Here is a 14,523-nt window from a genome sequence, read left to right as displayed (position 1 = left end):
TAAGGGTTGACCGGTCGCTTCGCGTGGACGTGCGCGGGCGGTGGAAGAGGAAGGAGAAGGGAAGCGGGCTGTGGAGTAACGTTTTTTACCACAATTTCTTAGGAAACTGAGTGCAATAATTGAGTAGTTTTGCAAACTACCAGTACTACACCTGAAACGGTTCAAAACCTATACTCCCTTGCCAGCGCGCGCTTCCCGCGTGAAACGGTCAGCGTCGCCCTGGAGCGTCAGTGCCGCATTAATGCCCGGCCAGAGCGGAGGCGACCTCTCACTGGCGCCGGCTTTGAAGTGGCGCGACGGCCGAGAGAGCGCCGCTTCCCGGTGCACGCGACTGCTCTGCGTCAAGACTGGCCATAGGCCCTGTTTGGATCCATGGGTTAGAGTTAGTTTGAGCTAGTTGGGGCTCAAATAGCCCTAAAGTATCCAAGCATGAGGGTTTAAATTGGAGCAAGTTGCACCGAACCCACCAAAAAAAACTATCCCACCCAAGAGGTGCTAACTAGAGATAGTTCTCATTGGGACCACTGAAAAATCACTTTTCTCTCTCCATGAAGTGCATTTATTGTCAATCTAACTCTGTCACCCAAACACCTCTTTGGCTATAGTTAGTTCAGGGTTAGTCATGAGTTAGTCTAACCTCTAGCTAAGTTAGAGTATCAAACAGGAGCAGTATAGGACATGCAAGTTGCTCAAAGCATAAAGGCAAATTCATACGTGAAAGGATTTTTTCTTTTTGAAAACGGAACGTGAAAGGAATTTTTTTAGAATGCTCTTGGCATGTCGCTAACATGTGATAGTTAACCGACCTCAATAGATGGCAAAACGCCAGCCCACCGCACTTTGATAGAGACGAGGAGGGAGAAGCGATACAGGCTGCTGGATTACTAGAGATAGGTGTCGCACGGAAGCCAAGAAATATGGTGATAGCGTGGGTTAGCCATGTACTAGTATGATGTAACTACACTGGGCTGCCGTGTTTCGTACTCTTCCAGTCCACTGTGGAGATGATTGGTTAATTTTATATCGCTGAATAATATTAAATATTATGAGTGCAGACGCTCCACCACGAGGTTCCTTGCTCCTTCTCGGTCGTCCGGAATCTATGTTCTTCCACTCTATTTTTTTTACGTGAGCTTTGTTCATCCTTTTGCCAACACGCGAGACATCTAGCATCAAGGTGCACGTGTTATGCAAGGATCGTTCCATCTATATGAAGAACACGTGGAACTGGAACTACGAGACGGACATGTACCTAGGAGTGGATGTACGAACCTGAGTAATGTAGCGCAGTAATTCAAGTAGAAAGGCACAAATGGTATGAGCATGCGTGGCATATAGGGTGTGTTTGGTTGCGTTCTCATCTCAGCATAGTTGTTCCCTCTTCATGCGTGCTCAACTCAACACCCCTCTTCATGCATGCTCTCTTCATGCATGCTTCTAGTGTATTTGTGCTAAACTAGTGTGGACTCATGCACCCTCCATACACTCTACCAAACACCCCAAAGTAGGTCGAGAAGGGAACTCTTGGGCGGAATTTGTCTCTTACTACGTAATACCACTAAATGTTGTACGTGCAATGCACGGTGATGTTATGGAGTACGTGCCTAAGTACTCTACTACTACTATATTAGTTGGAGGCACATATTAACTTTTATATTTGTTTACGTGTATGCCCCGAGACCTTCCAACTAGACGTGTCTTTCTCTCCAGGTCGCACTTTGTATCGTTCATACCACTAAGTACTACTACGTGTGGTCTCCGACCCAGAAGTGGAAGAAGTGGAGACGCTCTACCACGCTGTTTTTTTTACGCTGGGCTCTACCAGGCTGTTCATGTCCCACTCCTTTTGCTGACGTGTGGGACATCCAGCACGTGCCGTGTTTGGCACCCTGCGTTGTAAGAGTTGAAACGCTAGCATTCATCAGAAATAAAAAATAATTATAGATCGGCAATGATACTATTTTTGCAAACCAATCAGCAGTGATACTATACCACGCGGTTTCCTTGCTCCTCGATATCAGAAAGAATACTTCCGTTCGCCAACATGTGGGACGTCGACCATCCTGGTCCACTTGCCATGCATGCAGAACTCCAAGGGAGAGTCACCCAGGTCGTCCCGCCGCAGTAACCACAGCATCCTGGTCCACTTGCCATGCATGCAGAACTCCAAGGGAGAGTCACTAATGAGCCGTCAAATCACAGCCCCACTTCCCACTTTGAAGTTGCTCGGACGAAGGAACCATCATGACTTCGTTGAATTCCGCTTCTTGAAGAAAACTACTGTACTAGTAGTACTGCTAGCTACAGTAGTTACTCCAACATAGGCCTCCTTCGGTTCATAGGATAGGAATATGAAAATCATAGGAAGTGAGATGACATGCATCTCAATTCCTATAGAGAAAGAGATGCCATTTGATGCTTAGGATAGGAATTTTTCCATTTAGTCTAGGCTAATGTACTGGTAGTTTGCTCTAAAAACTAAAGTAGTAACTAGTAGTATTGGTACATGCTCGTACTCAGACACAGACACACACACTAACTACTAGTACTACTACTTCTCACATGCTGGCCAGACGCCGTCGTTCTCCTTCCAGGCTTTGTCGGAGACACCCCACCGTGCTTGGATCTCCGCCGACCTCTCCGCAAGAGCGCGTGCGTCCTTTTCTTTCTTGCGGCGGCGGGCCTCTCTTTTCTTGAGTCCTTTCTGACCTGTCCGCTCCCTCTGTGCGGCTTTGGCCGCCTCTTGCTCTACCGCCCATTCGGCCTTGGCATGTTCAAATTCCTCCCACATAGTTGTGAGGTCGCGAGCGGCGATGAACTCGGCACGGCGGGGTGCCATCGCATCCCTATCATTTTGTGTGCGGTCGTGGGCGGCGAGGAACTCGGCGCGGCGGGATGCCATCGCTGCCTTACCGGCTAGTGTGCGGCGCGGTGGCATGAACGACGCTTGGTGAGAGCTCTGGGGTGGAGTGGTTGGACAACCGTATAGTGCATTGGTTTGTCAAGAGCTCAAGGACAGAAGACGAAGCAAATTTGGATTCCCCTTCAATCCTGGTCATTTATTACCGAGTAAAATGCATTGGCGGTCATCGAACTTGTCTTGATAGGTCACTTTGATCATTGTATACGAGATATGGTGATTATACGATCACTGGCTCAGCATATAGCTCCGTATTTGTCTGGTTGACCAGTCAAACAGTCCGCATGCGCCTCATCAGCTCGTGTTCTTTATCTATCTATGCTGGCCTACCTGTCAATGGAGAAAGAAATACTGTAAAAACCAAAACTATGCGTATGTGGGGAATCAAACCACGGACTCGTCACAGCAACGCACCCTCGTCAGCCAAATGAAAATGAAATACTTCGCGTCATACACTCACGCTCACGCTGTCAAAGCATGCTAATGCAGGCACATCGTCCTCTAAATCAAAGTCCTGCTCATGGCGCAATGCAAACGGCGAGCCCATCACCTGCGCGCCCCGGCGGTGCCTGACATTACTGTTTAGACGTTTGATGGAGGCCTATGCGAACGCCGAGCATGTATTCACCTGGCTCAACACCAACGGTCATACTCGGACCGCCTTGCTCATGTATATCGTCCATCACAACGACAATCTATAAAACAGCCTAAGCTAGAGAGGGTACTATGGTAGTATGGTACGGAGTATGTACTATTGTGAGCGACCGATCTTAGTGCCACTTCACACCGAAACCCCTTCCATCGCTAGCGCGCGCTTCCCGCCTGAAACGGTCACCGTCTCTCCAGAATGTCAATGCCGCATTCACCGAACTTAACTTCAGGTGCAATTGGTGTGTCGCTAACATGCGGGCCAGATGCCCGTTGGGCCCACATGTCTATAACCCAAACGCATCTGCAGTTAAGTCACTGAAGCAGCGTCCGCATTCATGCCCGACGAACCTACTCCGGCCCTAGTTGTCCATCCGTCTGCCGCGGCTCATTGCCATTCGCCCGGTATATTAACTTGAGCCCCAGCTCCCAGCCATAGCCAAAGACCCACACTTATTCTCCTCCGGTCCCTTCCTTCTGTCGGCACCACTTCAACCATGGCCTCCTGGCGCTCCAAAGCTCTCTTGGACGTACTATCGCAGGAGCAGACGAGGGACATCGGCGGCTCTGCTCCGGGCGCGCCCCAAAGCTCTCTTTGACGTACTGTCGTAGGAGCAAACGAAGGAGATCGCCGGCACCCCCCCGGCCGCCCTCCACCGCCACGACCACGAAGCCGGCGCGCGTGCGCGAGCGCAGCCGGCAGCGAGGAAGAGTAGTACACGGTAGGTCGCCGCCACTCTGGAGGAGGAGGTTATCGAGGCGGATGAGGAGGAGGCAAAGGCAATGGCCGGCTTTCTCGGGTTCATGGCCGGACACGGTGGTCTGGTGCCGACGATCGTTTAGATTAGGTTTACAGTAGGTTTTAGTATGGTTTGTGCAAAATATGTAATGAATTTCGTCCAGTTTGTAGGAAAAGTTTTCGAAATGTAATGAATTTCATCCGGTTAATTTGAAGTTTGCTTTGTTTGCATGAATTTTGTCCGGTTAGTTCATATAGTTGTCGAAAGGTATGCGGGCAGCATCGGATGGCATCCATCAGTGTCCTCGGACAGATGCCGGTGTAAATTTGTGGGCCAACACTGGAGATGCCCTAACTATCATGCTATAATCGCTAACAATCCTCCATTATTTTGCAAGGAACAGTTATCCCTCGATCAAAATCAGATCCGCGGTGTTTCGCACTCCTCTCGCGTAAGAGTGTAAACTCTTGCTTAAAAATGGAGCAACTGGACGGCACTGTAGCACGTCATATCACTCGAACTAGCCCGCCTAACGAGCGGGAAAGCACCGCCCTCGTCATTTTGTTTTGGATTTCTATCGATCGATCGCGTGAAAATGTTATGCTTCGCAAGTTCTAAAGGAAAAGGCGGCACACTTACGACTCGTACGCGTCGCAACCCCAACAGTCCGGCTCGCACGCCGCTCACCAAAGGGGACACGTGTTGTCTTGCAATTTCACTGACATGTGGGACCGTAATTGAATAAACCGTCGATAGCCGAAATCTAATCACTCGGCGGGTGTCGGCTGAGAAGAGAGAAACGGGGGAGGGAGAAGAGATCGCCCGCCCACCGTGCATGGACTCCAAGAAATATATGGTGAAAATGTGAGGTGGGCCATGCTGGAGTCCGGACCGCCTCCGGAGCCCGCTCTCACCGCCCTGGCCCCTTAAGACGCCAGCTGACCGCCGCATGCATGCATAGCAAGTAGTACTCCTTATGTGGAGGAGAGAGAGGCATTGACAAAGTCAAGGAGTGGCTCTGCAAGAGCCCGTCTCTACACGTGCTCCTAGGTATAAAAAAATAATTCTAAAAAAAGGCATAAAAACAATTGTGTCTAAGAAAGGTAAAAAACATTTGAGAGGAAATAGATAGAGAGAAAGTGAGAAAAAGTTGTAACCTGGGCATTACATGAGGAAGGAGGGAGTGGTGCACATGCCAAGTTCACTGGGCTACCGTGTTTCACACTCCTCTGTCGTAACAGTGGAGACAATAGCTTTCATCAAAAATAAACAATGAATACTCGTTGCTCGTCCTCTATATCGGAAAGAATACTTTCATTTGCCGACATGTGGGACGTCGACCATCCTGGTCCACCTACCATGCACAAAATTATCCTGGTCTACCCCGGTCGTATCACAGGCCCAACCTTTCCCACTGTAAGTTGTTCGGACGAAGGAACCATCATGACTTCGTTGAATTCCGCTTCTTCAAGAAAACTTACTGTACCCGCAATACTGCTACCACACGCGAAGACTGGATGGCACTGTACCACGTCATATCACTGAAACCCACTGGGCCAAACTAGCCCGCCTAGGTCATCTATTTTGGAATGGAGGCAGTACGTCTCTGCACTGCTATGATTTTGTGTTGCACGTTCTCTGTACTTTTGCTACGATTTTCCTACCCTATGAACCAAATGAGGCCTGAATGTATGTCGACTATTGTCTGATCGATCGCTAAGCCTACAATTTTAGGAGCTAGGGCTATTGGTCGATCGACGAGGGATAAGTATAAGCGTACCACGAGCTCATCAGCCCCAACGTTTCTCTTCGGTGAGTGTTTTGCAAGTACTATAGCTCGCACAGTAGCTAGCCTACTAACACCAAGAATCATCAAACAAGCCCTGCTGATATGATAAACAGTTCAAACTTACATCTAAGCATGCCATATATTACATCAAAAGCTGGTGAGGATACATCTGTTTCCATAACTCGGAGAGGGTTCACATGATATCTCATGATTCACTATCAAACAAAAGTAGCAAGATCCGCCCACACAAGACAGTGCACTAGCCCTAAGATGGTTTGATAACATGCATCGTTCTGGTAATTAAACACAGGGCAATGCAAACTACCCTGAAGGATTAGCGCGGCCAACTATTTCTTGTCATCGATCTCTCAGGCAATGACCACAACACGGACAGCGGCATGGGAATCGATTTCTGGGGCAATGTCCACGGGACTGACCGCGACATCGGAATCGATCTCTGGGGTGATGTCCACAGGATGGACAGCGGCATCGGAATCGATCTCCGGGGCGATGCCAACAGGACGGGCCACGACATCGGAATCATCAAGGATGTCTACCGGCACCTGCACAACCCTAACATATTAGCAAGCACATTGCAAATAATCAAAAACCACAACTATGGTAATAAGCCATTATTTTTTTACCTTGTGCAGCTCACCGGGGGATCTCATTCCTCCAGGGGCCATCTCCTCGTCCTCGATGGGGGCCATCACCTTGCCAGGGGAATACTGCTTCTCAACGGCGACTATCTCCTCAAACTCGGTCTTGAGCCTCACATAGGTGGTAATCAGAGTTCCTGGGGTAGGCACGGTGGGGCCCTTGCTGTTCTTCCAACTTTCTTTGAGGAGTTCGTCCGCCAACGTCCTCAACTCTTTGGCCAGTGCTTGTTTCTTGGAGTTCTTCGTCTCCATGGGTTGGCCCGCCAACATGGTCAACTCGTTGGTCGGTGCTCGCTTCCTGGAGATCGCTGTCTCCAGTGGGTTGTCCGCCGGCAACTCTTTGCCTAGTGCTCCAGGATCCATCAATGAACTGACAAACAAAAAGCAATCGAAAGGAAACCACAATCGCAATGAAAACGGGAAAAGAATAGGATGTGAGAATCGGTCGGTGCTTCGCAAAAAGAAGATTCTTGGAATGAAAATATAGCAGCATAACTGATTCGCCCACCTTTCCTTCGTCGGTACAGAAGAAAAATGGCAGAAGTGAGTAGCCGGGAGTGAGGTTTTCTTCAAGAAAGGGAAGAAAGGGCTTGAACGAGCGTTCCAGTGAAATGATGGTTGCTTCGTCCAGTCCAACTTGGAGGCCACCTTACCACTGCAGGTAAAGGTGTGGGTTTTGTGATATGACGGGTCATGACGGCCACACCGGGGTGACAGGTGAGTCTCGACTGTAGCACCTCGCTGTGATTTGGTGGATGGCACGCGGGCCCGGATGCTTTGAAATGTCCCGCATGTAGATAGAGCAGCTAGTCATATAGGAGTGCTCAATATTGTGCACCGCGACCAAGGCGGAGAGGAAAACGAGAGAACTACGTAATTAATGCATGAGTTTAATTAGGGTAGTTTTGTAAAGTACGAGATACATTCCTCCAATCGCAAAATGCCTTGATTCATGAGATTTGAGATTTGAGCCCTATAAACCGGAAGGGAGGAAGTACTGCACACGGTGTAGTCTAGTCACTTGTTGAAATCTCTAGAAAGGCAAATACTCCTTTCCGGTTTACAGGGCTATACTACTCCCTCCGTCTAGGTGTGTAAGTCATCCTTGTTTCTTGTTTCTTGACATATCAACCAATAAGTGATGAGAGGTGTGCATGCTTTTAATGACTTGCAATGGCTAGTTCATTGCATGCAATGATATTAATTAGCAAATAAACATTGGTGACCCTAGGAGGAAACGGTGCTAAGTGCGTGGACCTATGCAGAATGAGTATCAACCAATGGATAATGGAGTTTAATTGTTAAACAATAGCAATTTCGTCTCATGCAAGAGCCTGGCTAGTACTCCAAGGAACCGCACCACGCGAGCGTTCGCAACTACCCCGTTCGGGTTGTGCTTGGCTCTTCGCCTCTTCGAGAAGACGAACAATGATGTTACTCCTACTTCTACAGTATCGAATCCACTGCTGCATGTCCGTCCACCTCGTGCGGGAGGGATAGCGTGTAGCGAAAGCTTCTACTTACTGCTCCTGCCTTTGCGTCTATGACAGGTGGGCCCAACAGGTGGTTGGCCCTCCTGTCATGTAGCCAAAGGCAGGTGCAGTTAAGGCACCAGAGCTAAGTCCGCGAGGGAGAGGGCGTTGTAGTAATCAAATTTCTCGGTCTTGTACGAGTTGACGCGACACATCAAAGCACTGCACTCGATATAAGTCTTTTTACACATTTAAAATGGGCTACTTCGTATGTTGGAGTAGACATATTTTGCTTCGTATGTAGGCACTTGTTGCAATCTCTAAAAAGACTTATATTTGGAAACGGAGGGAGTACAACGCATGCATGCATGCCGTGACTTTCCTTTTGATACTTGCATGTGTTGATTTGATGCACCTTGCCAAATTTTGACTATAAATTTAACTAACCAAATTTTCATGCATGTCACAAAAAATTACGGGGCTGTTTGGATTGTGACTATGTTTGTCTTATGTTGCCACATTATTTTTCCCACACTTGCCACACTTGCCTAACCTGAGTTGCTCAAATTGTTAGACACACTTTGGCTTGCCTAAGGGAATCTTGCCACAATTTTTGTGTCTATGACATGTGGGGTTCACTACTAATAAAAAAAATCTTGTCTTAGGTGTGGCTTATAAAAAAGACTTATATTTAGGAACGGAGGGAGTAGAAAATATAAATAATAATGCATGTTGGGGCAACCCACGTTTCCGCTAATTCTAGCCGTGGGCTTGTTCACAATTTTTATGAGGGGTTGGTTGTTCATTTAATGGAGGGACTTGTAGTACCAGACTTGAACGATACAAAGTGCGACCTGGCACACCGTAACACTGCTTGGAACAAGCGGATAGCTATCTCAAAAAACAATCAACAACTAAAAAAACCGCGACCTGGCATGTAGTAGTACACAATTTTAAACGATTGTTTTGATGGAGTGAAAAAGGAAAACTACCCCACTACGTATATATAGGCCGGAGCCTCCGCGCTTGCTTGCTAGGGTTGCTCTATTCACACACTCACATCCTCTCCAGATCTAAACAAGATAGGGGTAGTAACACTGTCTTTCTCCCTTTCAAAAAACACTGGCTTTCTATCCTCACCGCTGGTTACAGATCCAAACGTATCCCCCTCCGCCGATGAAGGGGAGGAGGGGCAGTGTTTAGGCCATCATCGACAGCGAGGGAGGAGACCCACTGCCGGCCGCACCGTTATCTCTGGCCGAGCACCGGCACGGGAGGTCCTCCGATCCCTTCGTCGTTGCCTGTGGGCGGATCCGGCCTCCCGCCGCCCACCTATCCACATCCCGACGACCTTCAGGTATATCTTCGTTCGAAACCACCTTAGCTCGACTTCCCCAGCTCACTACGTCGCTGCATGTGCATCATTTTCTACCTCTCAGCCCCTCTCGATCGGATGGTCCAACGTCACATTTTTTTTCTTCTATTGTTAGAGGTAAAGCTACTTCATGGAGTCGAATCTCGTACTCCCTCCGTCCGAAAATACTTGTCATTGAAATGGATGTATCTAGATGTATTTTAGTTCTAGACACATCCATTTTGATGACAAGTATTTCTGGACGGAGGGAGTACTTGGTTCAAACAAGAAATAAAGTGGGGGTGGGGGAATTTAGTATGTACTCCCTCCGTTCAGAATTACTTGTCTCGGAAATGGATGTATCTAGAACTAAAATACATCTAGATACATCCATTTCTGCGACAAGTAATTCCGAACGGAGGGATTACATCGGACTTGGTACAAACAGGAAGGAAAGGGAGTGAAAGTAGTACAGACTGGTCATCCAACCGGTCTCTTGGCCGAAAAGGGAAATATAGGGGTAACGCTGTACACAGTGGTATGACCAGGACTAGATTTGCTATCCACACATAGGAGTAGGTGGCTAGAGTGAACAAAAATGGGACCAACCCAGATATGTTTCTTGGATGTTTGTTTCTCGGGGCAACAAACTATGAATCACCACTTTATGCCCCTGTTTACGTACATGGTGCTGGACTGCTGGTGCACCCACTGTCCCATGCCCTTATACCAAATATTTAGGCTCCGTTCGGAATAAAGGGGCAGAAAACATAGGTCTTGATGAAAATAGAGGAATAGGAAAGGAATGTAGGTATAAAACTATGGAACAGCGAACTGGAGGAAACTCTCAAGAGAATGTGTTCGGATGGACAACGAAATGTACAGATTTGTTTGTTTAGAGTAGCATGCTTGGTAGTATGAGATGCTATTTGTTTATTCAGCTGCACAGTGACTACTCTTGTCCTCACCTCACGTACCACACATAGGTTGATTTTTTTATTCCGGCAACACAGCATAGCAACCTGTCTAACGCATGGCAGTGAGCGCCTGCCTCGGGCTTCCGCCCAAAAAATGAGCAGCGCATGGATGTTTCTAATCCTATGGAATCAGTACTACCAGACCAGCTTTCCTATGAAACACTATTCACCTTTCCCATGTTGGTTGGAAGGGAAAGAATACCGTAGGAATTGTGTTCCTACGAAAATCCTGCACCAAACCTGTGAACCGAATGCAGCCTTAGCTGTTCTTAATCTAATGTCCCTGGTAAAAATGAAGCCATTCCACTGTTATAAGCCATGACAAGTTTAGACAACTGTTTTTGCCTGTAATTCTTTGAGACTCTGACTGTTTCTCTGTGCCTTTTTGTGCAAACAGGGATATCCAATTCACCTGGTTGCTGTTGTGACCTTTTGGTGCACTGCACAAAACTCTTCTTAAAAGAAGTGACTTTTGTGTTGTTTAACTGGAATGTCAGAATGGAACAGTTGGTTCATTTTGGTGGAACTGCACAAAGGGAGATCTGTGTTCCAATCCTCATCATCCATATTGGCGACATAACCTTCCTTTAGGTAAGAATGATATTTAATGCATGTGTTCATCTCTATTTTCCGACTGCCATGAGAAAATAATGTTGTTTTTTACTAGTACACTTGTACTCCCTCACTGACAAAACCAATTCTGAATTAGAAGGCCAATCATGTACTTGGTTTCACCAACTGGTGAGGAGAAAGAGAAACAGAGCATGAAGAGGAAGAAGTAGAAGAATAAACAGTGCCAAGGCGATCTTGCTGAAGCCAGAGGCCTCAGTCGAGGCCATTCAAGGGCTCCGGCAACGACTACCTTACATGTGAGACGATCCTCCAGGGAGCCCTTCCACTTCTGCTGTCTCACTTAATTAATTAGGAGTACTTAAGTACCACTAATTTATTACTGCCTAATTTTCCTGTTGGAGTTAAACAAATCTTTAGTAGGAACCTATGCTGAATCATGTACGTGTGTATATTTGTCTATGGAGGTGAATCATGTGGTGGAGCAGGGTGGGAATATTATTAGTGTCATGACATAATAGTGCTCTTGTTTTGCATGTCAATTTATTGCCATTGGTTCAATGAAGCAATGTTTTGCGTATTGTCCGTCATGAATTTGATGCTACTGTTTGAGTAATATGCTAATGTCTTCCTATCCTTTCTCACTAAGCTAATGAAGGTTTCACCTTGCTCCTACTTGTGCAAACAGGGATCATGTTGGGCCAATCATACATTTTAGTGGAACTACACAAGACAATACAATGAACTGTATCCCAGCCAGTGCTTTAACTTTGCTGGAAGTTCTTGATAATCGTTCGATATAATCTCAGCACTGGTAAACAAGAGTGATTTCAACCATACATTTGAAGTGCACAAAAATATATACTATTGTGTGATTCCAGTGAGTGCTTTATCATCTCTTATGGGACTACATGAATAAGTTTTTTTTCTTAGGTTGGTACGGGCCTAAGGCCTTCATCCATATTAGTTTGCTGTCATCTCTATTTGTAGCGTGCTACTGTCATGAGAAACTCCTTTATCTTTGCACATTAAAGTTTTGCAACCGATGATAAATGGCAATGCTTTGAGTGTTGAGTTGAGCTAATTGGCACTGATTAAATAAACTAATACCTCTCTTTAAGCAAGACTACTATGTTGCTAACTTTACCCATTAAGATAATGAGGGTGCTTCTATTTGTAGTGTATGTTTCATCAACTAGTCCCACTATTACAGTAATCTCACTCTCTCAATATATGTGCCAACAGGGATGCTCGATTTTGGTGGAACTGCACAAAAACCTTGGGTGCTTCATTACCTCGATAGCTTCCGTCCTTTCCTGTCAGTCGCTAATCTCCGCTTGCTTTCTTCCTTTGCTGTCAGTCGCTTGGCTTATCTCGGCTTCCAGTCAAAGGAAATAGTAATTGATATGCTACCTCACACAGGTTGGTACTGGTCTTTATCCTGATTATTGTGCCTGTCATATGTATTGGTAATTTGGTATTGTGGTACTGTTTGCCGATTTCATAAAGGAGTAATTTGGAGCCTGAACTCGCAGGCAAATCATTACATCGGGTGATTTCAGTAGAACTGCACAAAATGATCAGATGGACAGGTACTTATGCTGCTGCTATGTACTCCAAAGTTCACTCAGACAAGCATCGATGTTGACAAGAAGTGCCTATATTCATTGGAGTATAGACCGGCGTCAACCAATTGTCAAACTCCAAGTATTAGGAGAGTGAACGCCAAAAATATTTCTTGGTGCATAGCCCAGAAAAACGCAGTCCAGTCGTTGGTCCCAACTTGTGCCTTTTGGTTATCAGCACATATGGTAGCGAACTATATGTCATGGAGTCTAAAGATTCCAGACAAGTTGGTTGACGCGCATATTCATCTGGCACTTAATCAGTATGCACGCCAAGGATGCTCCATTTCAGTTGAACTGCACAAAAAATTAGGGTGGTTCATTTTCTCAACCGCCTCCTTTCTCGTCTGCAATGTAGAATTTTGGCGAGATACATGACCAAGATGAGCCAGTAAACTAGTTGGATGAAAGTAGTGGCCAAGTTGCTCAAACCTCCCTCGGCACGAGGCCACTATTTGAGGATAAACCTACAAGCAAAGTTCAGATTGTCTGTGCTGCCTCTTATGTACTCGAAAGTTTACTCGTACAAGAACTAATTTTAGCAAGAAGTACCTCCGATTGAACACCATTTACCAGTCTGTACCCTAGGTAATTAAAGTTCGTCCATGGATCATATTGGCTGTGGTCTCAATCATTTGGATGCATAAACATACTGAACATGTGTATATCTGAATCTTTTTGTGAATTATGTATGAATATTGTCGTGTGATCTATCATTCATTTGGATGCATAGATATGCTGAGCTTGTGTATATATGAATCATTTGAGTTGTTTATAGTGAATGTTCGCTATGAATATGAACGTGTCCTGTGAACCTGAGTTTGATATGAATGTTTACCTTTTATGTCGTATTTGTGTGTGAACTTGTCAGTATGCCTACTGTGGGGTATAAAACGCAGGTCTCTTATAAAAGTAATGTTGTGTCCAATTTATGTTTTCCCTTCTAACCACATTATATATATTTACATTATTACTATTATCGTATATTTTATAGAGACTTATATATACATTATAAAAACATACCACGTGTTATTAACTTATAAAAGTAAATGTTTAACGGAAGTTGGCAAGGAAAATCCTGGTTGTTTTTGACTCACAGGCAAGGAAAATCCTGGTGATTGCGTACAAAAGCTTGCGAAGATTTTAAGGACCAATTTAATAATAACGCGCTCATTTTTATTTTGAGCAATAACTGGCTAATTTCTTAATTATATATATATATAATGTGCCTCTCCGGTTTATTCTTCGATATTAATTGCTCCTTCTAACATAACATTATATATATAACGAGCCCACCTAATACGTGTATTTCAAGGAAGTGCAAATGGGCTGGGTTTTCTTAGAAAATATAAATGGGCCTGATTGACGCGAAATTATTTGTTCACCCAGCCCAACAAATGGCATGTACATTCTAGAAAACATGGGTTAAATATATGCCACATTTTTGCAGGCTGACATGTGGGCCCATAGGTCGAAGCCTACACAGGGCGTTGTCAACTTGGTCAACAAATGATTGTGTCATCCACAACCATTGGATTTGTATCCAACGGCCGGCATGCACCTTCAATCTCTCGTCTTCTTCCTCCAGCGTTGCCAGGACCGCCTGGTCCGGCCTCCGGCGGCTAGCGGCTCTACTTAGCACGCATCGCTGCCAAGCGCTACCCCATCGCCGGCCAGGCTATCCCTCCACCCCTCGACACCTCCTGTTATTCTCCACAGACTACAGCCCCACGCCGCAACAGAACCAGTTATAAACCTTCTCCTCCTCT

Source organism: Aegilops tauschii, chromosome 1 (genome assembly GCF_002575655.3).
Source record: "Aegilops tauschii subsp. strangulata cultivar AL8/78 chromosome 1, Aet v6.0, whole genome shotgun sequence".
In the NCBI taxonomy this organism is placed as follows: domain Eukaryota; kingdom Viridiplantae; phylum Streptophyta; class Magnoliopsida; order Poales; family Poaceae; genus Aegilops; species Aegilops tauschii.
Note: the sequence above shows the minus strand (reverse complement) of the source record.